This window comes from Capra hircus, chromosome 24 (assembly GCF_001704415.2).
Source record: "Capra hircus breed San Clemente chromosome 24, ASM170441v1, whole genome shotgun sequence".
Taxonomy (NCBI): Eukaryota; Metazoa; Chordata; class Mammalia; order Artiodactyla; family Bovidae; genus Capra; species Capra hircus.
Window position 1 is genome coordinate 51,185,585 of NC_030831.1, and position 9,354 is coordinate 51,194,938.

The 9,354-nt window shown below is 40.8% G+C and overlaps 1 long non-coding RNA gene across 1 annotated transcript in view; it reads left to right on the forward strand.

Annotated features, from left to right (window-relative positions):
- The window catches only part of LOC108633768, a 59,584-nt gene extending 51,221 nt beyond the window's left edge, over positions 1-8,363 (forward strand). The window contains exon 3 of the long non-coding RNA XR_001917142.1: positions 8,320-8,363. This is a non-coding gene — a long non-coding RNA (uncharacterized LOC108633768). The remainder of the gene's footprint in view (positions 1-8,319) is intronic.

A 9,354-nucleotide genomic window follows, 5' to 3' on the forward strand; every position in this document is an offset into this window, starting at 1 on the left:
GTCCATCACCAGTTCTTGGAGTTTACTCAAACTCATGTCCATTGAGTTGGTGATGCCATCCAACCATCTCATCCTCTGTCATCCTCTTCTCCTCCCGCCTTCAAAGAGGTGGCATATGCCATTTCCATAGCATTTGCCAGAGGTTTGTTTAACCCATGTCTTGATTTGCATCTAGAATTGCACAGTGTAAATTACCAAGTAGACCCTGAGTAACATGACGGAATGAGAGTCTTTAGATTCTGAATGCAGTCTCTTGACCCTCAGCTTCCTATTTCTGTCTGTTTCATCTATAAGCCTGTAGGAAGGCTGCTGAAACCTTTGGGATAGTGGTGCAGGTGACGGTGATTAGTTCAACAAATGTTTTTGGCTGCCTTCCAGAGACATGGTCAGTAGAACTTCCCGGCTGCCTTGGAGTTTGGCGGGGCCTCCGTGACCAGTTCTGGCAAATGTGTTATGTTTGGAAATGTGTGCATCATTACCGTCAGGGCATTCCATTGGCAGAGCATCATCCTCCAGAGCTCTTTTTCCATCTGCTGTGGACCAGCAACGAGCCTTCTACATCTGTCCTATTAGCCTTGTTCCTAGAATGGGGACTTCATGGAAAAATGCTGACACAAAGGATGTATAACATGAGCAAGAAATCAATTTTTTTTTAAAGTACTCAAGTATGGGGATTTGTTAGCAGAACAGAAGCCAGCCTATCATGAGGCCAGTGTTATCTGTTAGAATATTGTATGGAACTAGCTAAGCCCAAGAATCCTTATCAGGATAGTCCTGAAGAACAAAGTGCTGGCATGGGCAGGCTCTCCTTTTGCATTAAAATAAAGCATATTATTATAAAGCTTTGTTAATTAGACCAGCATAGTATTGTTAAGATGATAAATAAAATGGCCAATGAAAGAAAAGTGAGAGTTCAGAGCAGTCTCAAACTTATTGGGGAATTGTATATTTGATATAGTAATGTTGCAGATTGCTAAGGAAAAATAGAAAAGTCAAGATATGGTGCTGGGAAAGTTGGTGTTCCAAATGGAAAAAAAAAATGAATTTAGCACTCTATGTTGTACAGAAAAATCAATCCACATGTAGGTTAAATAGCTAGATGTGAGGCTTTGAGTAGAGAAGGAATTTTTAAAAGAGAAATAAAAGATTGATAAATTAGATTATATAAAAATTAAGAAATCAAAGCCTTTATAAAAATTTATGAAAAAAGAGAAGCCACCACAGCAAATGAATATAATTTGCAAAGGAACACACATGAGAAAGAAAAAGATAACTGTATAATAATTCAGTTCATAGGAAAAAACTTTAAGCCATTTCACAGAAGAGGGAATACAAATGCCAAATAGATACAAGAAAAAACATTTGCATCATTAATTGTCAGAAGAATGCAAATTAAGTACACATAAGCACTCAAAAATTTAGAAGTTATACCAAGTTGTTATACCACTTGTTATACCAAGTGTAGGTGAGGATGTGGATATATATGAATTCTCATGTACTCCTTACAGAAGTGTAGGTAGTTAATAACACTTCAGAAAACAAGTTTTCATTCTCTGTAAAGCCAAACACTTCATTTCTCTACAAATGAGCAATTTCAGTCATAATTTGTCATGAGTGAATATTCTAAATACGTATACTGAGACATATTCAATGGTATAGCCATTAGGGAAAGCAGTTTGGAAGTGCCCCCTAGAATTACAAATGGAATTACCATATGATCCAGCAGTTCCACTTGTGGGTATATATGCCAAAGAAATGAAATCAATACCTCACAGAGATATCCACATTCCCCTGTTCATTGCAGCAGTATTCACAATAGCAATATACAGAATCATCCTGTGTCCATTGACAAATGAATGGATTAAGAAATAGGTCTCTCTCTAAGTATGTATTTATGTGTGTGTGTGTACGTGTCTGCTCTTAGTCTTATTCAGCTCTTTTCGATCCCATGGACTGTAGGCTGCCAGGCTCCTCTGTCCATGGAATTTTCCACGCAAGAATACTGGAGTATTTTATCTATATAAGTATATGTATAATATTCAGCCAGTTATTTATGACAATATGGATGAAACCGGAGGACATTATGCTAAATGAAATAAGCCAGAAACAAATAATGCATGATCTCACATATACATGGAATCTAAAAAAATTGAACTCACAGAAGCAGAGTAGAATTGTGGTTTTCAGGGGCTAGAGAATAGGAGAAATGGGGAGATGTTGGTAAAAGAGTACGAGCTTTCAATTATTCAGGATGGGAAAATTTGGAGAGCTAATAGCATAGTGATTATACTTATAAAATACTATATTTTATAGTTGAAATTGACTGAGAGTACATCTTAAGTATTCTCATAACCTACACACATAAAGTGGTAACTATGTGAGGTGGTGGATATGTTAATTAGCTTTATTGTGGTCATTTTACAGTGCATATATACATCAAAGCATTGTAATATATACCATGCTGCCGCTAAGTCGCTTCAGTCATGTCCGACTCTGTGCGACCCCATAGACAGCAGCCCACCAGGCTCCCCCATCCCTGGGATTCTCCAGGCAAGAATACTGGAGTGGGTTGCCATGTCCTTCTCCAATGCATGAAAGTGAAAAGGGAAAGTGAAGTCCCTCGGTCGTGTCCGACTCTTAGTGACCTCATGGACTGCAGCCTACGAGGCTCCTCCCTCCATGGGATTTTCCAGGCAAGAGTACTGGAGTGGAGTGCCATTACATACAATTTTTATTTGTCATTGATTCTTCAATAAACATTGGGGAGGTGGAAAGATACATGCAATACTATTCATGGCAACACTGTAAGAGCAAAAATACTAAAATCAAATCAAACAAATCAAAATGCCCACTGACAGGAACACAATTAATTGTGGAATGGCTTTAAATGGAATATTATACATCAGTGAAAACTAAATGTATCATCCGTGTGTCATATTTGTTTGATTTGTGTATAATTATGAATGAATATTTGACTAATAGAATAATACATACAGAATGAAACCATTTTTGAATGCTTAAAAACAAGATCAACTAAACAGTCTAGAGAGAAAGAAGCTGGAGAATGGATGAGTAAGGGTAACAGCACATGCGGCTACAACGATTTTGATAAAACTCCAAGTGTTTAGTGGGTGATAGATCCATACATGTTTGTTTCATTAGAATATTTTCTCCTTATTTATATGTCTCATATGTCACAGATCTTATTAAATAATTTTTCCTAAAGATCTTATATATGTCCAGTGAAGTATTTAAAGGAGTGTCCAGTGAAGTTGGAACCAAAGATACATCTTCATTGGAAACCTCTTTCCAGCAACATTTTAAACACCTTTGAACAGTGTTCCCAAATACAGTTGCTTTTCCCAGCATTTTTTCATTTCTGATTCTGACATTCATGAATGCCTCTGAAGTCCTCGGATAACAGAAGAAGGGCCCTTCCCTGGCAACGTATTCTTTTCCTCCTTTTCTTTCTCTTTCTTCTCTTCCTTTCTCTTTTTCTTTTTGTTTAAAAAGTTCAACTAAATCACAGATACTTTGTTACTTTAATAGTTGCTATTATTTTTCTTCCTTAGACATGCATCATTTCTAAGACATTTGCTTCTAAAGTGCTTCTTTTTTGGTCAGCATGAAGTACCTTTCTCAGATGATAGCTTGTCTTCTCAATATTTTCATTTAAGTTTTCAGATAATTCTTTCCTGCCTCTGTGTCAGTGTCTGCAGTTTTCCTGGAACCCCACTAACTGCGATAGCCCGCATTCATATAGCACATAGTATGCTCTAGCTTATACTCTTAGTGTTATCTCATTCAGCCCTCACAAACCTCGCTAGTATTATCCCCATATTGCAGATGAGAAAGTTAAGGCATGAAGAGGTTAAAAATCACCAGTGGCAAAGCTGGGATTCAAACCAAGTGGTCAAGATGCAGTTTCCATGTTTCTAACTAACTACCACCTCATCACACCCACCCGGTGCTTTTATAGCAACCAGTTTTCTGTCAGAAGCAATAAAATTATCTATTGCTTTCAAAAAAAATTTCCACTGGGCATCTTCCAACACGCCTATATTGAATTTATGAGATGTAAGCCTTTACTGAGAGTGTTGCCTGGTTTTCAAGTATTGGATTGTTCTATCTGATCCTGAAATATGCAAGCCTAGCTAGTATAGCCTGCTAGACTAGTTTGGATACAAATAAAGTTCTGTCTTTTTAAAAAAAATCGTCAAACTCAATTATCATTGTATCTGTAATACACTTACCTGATTCAAAATTCTGAAATTACAAAAGAGACTATGCAGCTTGAAATAGTTCCCTCCTGCACCTTTCACCCAGGCTCCCAGACTCTCCCTACCTTTCAATAAACTTTTCCAGTTTCTTGAACACTGCAGAGAGAACTTCTTAGAAAATTTATTTATTTTTAATTGGACGATAAGGGCTTTACATTACTGTGTTGATTTCTGCCATACATCAACGTGAATCAGCCATAGGTATACATATGTCCCCTCCGTCTTGAATCTCCCTCCCACCTCCCACCCCATCCCACCCCTCTAGGTTGTCACAGACAGCTTGTTTGAGCTTCCTGCATCGTACAGCAATTCCCACGGCTATCTGTTTTCCATATGGTAACGTGTATGTTTCAATGCTACTCTCTCAGTTCATCACACCCTTCTCTTCTCCCACTGGGTTCACAAGTCTGTTCTCTAGGTCTGCATCTCCATTGCTGCCTTACAAATAGGTTCACTAGTACCATTTTTCTAGATTCTATACATATTTATTAATATATGATATTTATTTTTGTCTAACTTACTTCACTCTGTATGATGAAGAACAGGCTGGAGAGCCCTTAAAAAATTAGAAATAAAACTACCATATGACACAATTCCATTATTGGGCATATACCATAAAGAAACCATAATTTAAAAGACACATGTACTCTAATGTTCATTGCAGGACTACATTAGCTAGGACATGGAGGCAACCTAGACGTCCATAGATGTCCTAGATGTCTAGCTGTATGTTCATCTACCTCATTAGAACTGAGCCAAATGTGTTTCTTTTTAGGCTGAGTAACATTCCATTCTATACACGTACCATAACTTCTTTATCCATTCATCTCTCGATGGACATCTAGGTTGCTTCCATGTCCTAGCTAATTTGTGCTGCAATGAACATTAGAGTACACGTGTCCTTTTAAATTATGGTTTCCTTACGGTATATGCCCAGTAACGGAATTGTGTCAGATGGCAGTTTTATTTCTAATTTTTTAAGGACTCTCCAGCCTGTTCTCCATAGTGGCTGCATCAATCTACATTCCCACCAACAAGGCAAGAGGGTTCTGTTTTCCCTACACCCTCTCCAGAAATTCAGTCAGTTCAGTCACTCAGTTGTGTCTGACTCTTTGCGACCCCATGAATCGCAGCATGCTAGGACTCCCTGTCCATCACCATCTCTCGGAGTTCACTCAGACTCACGGCCATCGAGTCCGTGATGCCATCCAGCCATCTCATCCTGAGTCGTCCCCTTCTCCTCCTTCCCCCAATCTCTCCCAGAATCAGAGTCTTTTCCAATGAGTCAACTCTTCACATGAGGTGTCCAAAGTAATGGAGTTTCAGCCTTGAGAACCCCATGAACAGTATGAAAAGGCAAAATGATAGAATACTGAAAGAGAAACTCCCCAGGTCAGTAGGTGCCCAATATGCTACTGGAGATCAATGGAGAAATAACTCCAGAAAGAATGACGGGATGGAGACAAAGCAAAAACAATATCCAGTTGTGAATGTGACTGGTGATAGAAGAAAGACCCGATGCTGTAAAGAGCAATATTGCATAGGAACCTGGAATGTCAGGTCCATGAATCAAGGCAAATTGGAAGCGGTCAAACAAGAGATGGCAAGGGTGAATGTAGACATTCTAGGAATCAGCAAACTAAAATGGACTGGAATGGGTGAATTTAACTCAGATGACCATTATATCTACTACTGCGGGCAGGAATCCCTCCGAAGAAATGGAGTAGCCATCATGGTCAACAAAAGAGTCCAAAATGCAGTACTTGGAAGCAATCTCAAAAACAACAGAATGATCTCTGTTCATCTCCAAGGCAAACCATTCAATATCACAGTTATCCAAGTCTATGTCCGAACTGGTAACGCTGAAGAAACTGAAGTTGAACGGTTTTATGAAGACCTACAAGATCTTTTAGAACTAACACCCAAAACAGATGTCCTTTTCATTCTAGGGGACTGGAATGCAAAAGTAGGAAGTCAAGAAACACCTGGAGTAACAGGCAAATTTGGCCTTGGAATGTGGAATGAAGCAGGGCAAAGACTAATAGAGTTTTGCCAAGAGAACACACTGCTCATAGCAAACACCCTCTTCCAACAACACAAGAGAAGACTCTACACATGGACATCACCAGATGGTCAACACAGAAATCAGATTGATTATATTCTTTGCAGCCAAAGATGGAGAAGCTCTATACAGTCAACAAAAACAAGACCAGGAGCTGACTGTGGCTCAGATCATGAACTCCTTATTGCCAAATTCAGACTCAAATTGAAGAAAGTAGGGAAAACTGCTAGACCATTCTGGTATGACCTAAATCAAATCCCTTATGATTATACAGTGGAAATGAGAAATAGATTTAAGGGTCTAGATCTGATAGATAGAGTACCTGATGAACTATGGAATGAGGTTCGTGACATTGTACAGGAGACAGGGATCAAGACCATCCCCATGGAAAAGAAATGCAAAAAAGCAAAATGGCTGTCTGGGGAGGCCTTACAAATAGCTGTGAAAAGAAGAGAGGCAAAAAGCAAAGGAGAAAAGGAAAGATATAAGCATCTGAATGCAGAGTTCCAAAGAATAGCAAGAAGAGATAAGAAAGCCTTCTTCAGTGATCAATGCAAAGAAATAGAGGAAAAGAACAGAATGGGAAAGACTCGAGATCTCTTCAAGAAAATTAGAGATACCAAGGGAACATTTCATGCAAAGATGGGCTCGATAAAGGACAGAAATGGTCTCTAGAAATTACCATTGTTTGTAAATTTTTTGATGATGGCCATTCTGACCCGTGTGAAGTGATATTGCATTTTAGTTGTGATATTGCATTGTAGTTTTGATTTGCATTTCTCTAATACTTATATGCAGAGTACATCATGAGAAACGCTGGGCTGGAAGAAGCACAAGCTGGAATCAAGATTGCCAGGAGAAATATCAATAACCTCAGATATGAAGGTGACACCACTCTTATGGCAGAAAGTGAAGAGGAACTAAAGAGCCTCTTGATGAAAGTGAAAGAGGAGAGTGAAAAAGTTGGCTTAAAGCTCAACATTCAGAAAACGAAGATCATGGCATCTGGTCCCATCACTTCATGGGAAATAGATGGTGAAACAGTGTCAGACTTTACTTTTGGGGGCTCCAAAATCACTGCAGATGGTGACTGCAGCCATGAAATTAAAAGACGCTTACTCCTTGGAAGGAAAGTTATGATCAACCTAGATACCATATTGAAAAGCAGAGACATTACTTTGCCAACAAAGGTCCATCAAGTCAAGGCTATGGTTTTTCCTGTGGTCATGTATGGATGTGAGAGTTGGACTGTGAAGAAGGCTGAGCGCCGAAGAATTGATGCTTTTGAACTGTGGTGTTGGAGAAGACTCTTGAGAGTCCCGTGGGCTGCAAGGAGATCCAACCTTTAGTCCATTCTAAAGGAGATCAGTCCTGGGATTTCTTTGAAAGGAATGATGTTAAAGCTGAAGCTCCAGTACTTTGGCCACCTCATGCGAAGAGTTGACTCATTGGAAAAGACTCTGATGCTGGGAGGGATTTGGGGGCAGGAGGAGAAGGGGATGACAGAGGATGAGATGGCTGGATGGCATCACTGACTCGATGGACATGAGTCTGAGTGAACTCTGGGAGTTGGTGATGGACAGGGAGGCCTGGCGTGCTGTGATTCATGAGGTTTCAGAGAGTCAGACATGACTGAGCGACTGAACTGAACTGAATAATGACCGATAATGACCGATATCTTCTCCTGTGATTATTAGCCATCTGTATGTCTTTCTCAAGAGACAGGTCAGGTGGTCTGGTATTCCCATCTCTGGGGAAATGTCTGTTTAGGTCTTCTGCTAATTTTTTGATTGGGTTGTTTGTGTTTCTGGTACTGAGTTGCATGAGCTGCTTGTATATTTTGGAGAATTGTCCTTTGTCAGTTGCTTCATTTGCTATTATTTTCTTCCATTCTGAGGGTTGTCTTTTCACCTCATTTATAGTTTCCTTTGCTGTGCAAAAACTTTTAAATTTAATTAGGTCCCAATTATTTTATAGGCAAATAAATATGCATATTTAAAAATCATTTTGAAGAGACAGCATAAAGATGGCGGAGGAATAGGACGGGAAGACCACTTTCTCCCTCACAAATTCCTCAAAAGAACATTTCAACGCCGAGCAAACTCCACAAAACAACTTCTGTAGGCTGGCAGAGGACATCAGGCAACCAGAAAAGCAGACCATTGTCTTCAAAAACAGGTAGGAAAAAATATAAAAGATGAAAAAGGAGACAAAGGAGGTGGGGAGGGAGCTCCGTCCCAGGAAGGGAAGCCTGTTCCGGGATGGGAATTTTAAGAAGAGAGGTTTCCAAACACCAGGAAACACTCTCCCTGCCGAGTCTGTGGTGATCCTTGGAAACACAGAGGGCAACATAACAGGAAGGAAAAATAAAGAAATAATTAAAACCAAGAGATTACAAGCCCAATGGTAACTCCCCCAGCGGAAAAGCAGCACAAATGCCTGCATCCGCCATTGGGAAGTGGGGGCAGGGCAGGGACGCACGGGAGGTGCGGGCTGCAGAGCTTTGTAAGAATCGGGCAAGAATGCCCCACGCGCAACCAGAAGGATCTAACTTGGGCTAGCAAACCAGACTGTGGGATAGCTACCACGCGAAAAGCTCGAACATAAGACACCGCCAGGACCGAGCACAGAACAAAGGACGGAACGGAAAAAGCCGGCTGCAGACCATCCCCTGCCGGGGACAGGCAGCCAGAGCCGTAAGGACTGGAAAGGGGCAATTGCAGACCCGGAGGGACTTTACTTACCTAACTGCAAGCAGGCTCCTTTGCTGAGACTTCTGGGGGTGCTGGACAGTCACCATCTGCCTCATGGGGGGCGCCAGCGGTCCACCCAGAAAGCTGAGCAGCAGCGGCAGAAAAGGTGCCAAACTCCTGAGCTACTCGGACCTGGGAAGGGCACAAAGCGCAGTCCCAGCCGAATCTGTGCCTCTGAGGGCTGCCTGAGCGCCGAACCTGAGCGGCTTGGACCGGGGAAGTGCACGCAGCCTAGGGCCGGCCCCAGATGGTTCCTGGC